This window comes from Chrysochloris asiatica, unplaced genomic scaffold, assembly GCF_000296735.1.
Source record: "Chrysochloris asiatica unplaced genomic scaffold, ChrAsi1.0 scaffold00405, whole genome shotgun sequence".
Lineage (NCBI taxonomy): Eukaryota > Metazoa > Chordata > Mammalia > Afrosoricida > Chrysochloridae > Chrysochloris > Chrysochloris asiatica.
In genome coordinates, this window is record NW_006408923.1 from 558,607 (window position 1) to 559,887 (window position 1,281).

The window sequence follows — 1,281 nt, forward strand, 5'->3', positions numbered from 1 at the left end:
ACAACAACAACAACAAATGAGTCAGAATCGACTCGGCAGCACTTAGTAACAGCAACAAACAACATTGGTGAGCAAAGTACATGGAGGGCCTACAGAAGGTGGACAGGGACATTAGATTAAGTACTTTGAAGACTGTGTGGTACTGTCTGGAGAGATTATTTAGAGTTAAAATAGTTATAGGTTTTAAAATAGTTGATGAACTTATGACATTAGTATGCCAGTCATGTAAACTAAGATCACTATGGATATACTCATTAAACATAACCTAAAACTCTTAAAATTATGACACACACTATTTTATTTGTGTGATATCCATTTTTTTTTAAACTGGCATAACCATTGTTGTTGTTGTTAAGTTCCACCATCAGTTCTGATTCATTGTTGTTGTTGTTGTTAAGTGCCATCAAGTCAATTCCAATACATAGCGACCCTGTATAGGGTTTCCAAGGAGCAGCTGGTGAGCTTGAACCACCGATCTTGTAGTTCAAAGGATTTTGTAGTCTGACATATTAGCCCACAGTGCCACACCAGGTTCCCAGGAGCAACTAGTGAGATTGAATTACAGATATTGCAGTTCAAACTGACTTTGCAGTCCAACACATTAAACCACAGCCTACACCATAGGGTTTGGTTAACGTGATACAGATAACCCAGTGGTTTTATTGGGGTTAAGCCAATCAACTGTAACAAATTAAAATAATAATAATAAGTATTTTCAAACAAAACAATATATGCTCTCTGGCCAAGAAGGGCAGAAAGGAAAATTTTTAGTTTTTTTGTTTGTTTGTTTTGTTTTCATATTTTTGTTTTTAGGAGCAGAAATAAAAGCCAAACAACATTTTATGAAATTGAAATAAAACTTTACAGATAAATCATTACCATATTTTATTTGGGGTCTCCATCAATTTTTTTTTACTTTTTATGTTTTGTAGTCATCAGTGTGGTTTTCTGGCCTAGTAAGGGTAGAGAGAAGGAGAAACTTTGCAGAACAAAAGATTTCTCAGCTAAAAAGAAGACAGTTTATTCCTTTCTCAGGGAAAAAATGTAAAGGTTGATAATGCAGTTTTGCCAAGTTTGACTATAGAAGCCAGACGTAGATACCCTGTTGTGAGAGAAATGAAAAATCTTGTATTTTACTTCTGTGAGCTTCTTTTCTGTAAAATCAACATCAGGCTAAAATTAGAAGTATGTTAGTTTGTAAGATTTTGAGAACATGAGGCCCATCATTTATACCAATATAAAATGAATTACTTTCATTGATTTTAACTTGTGAATAGTAGA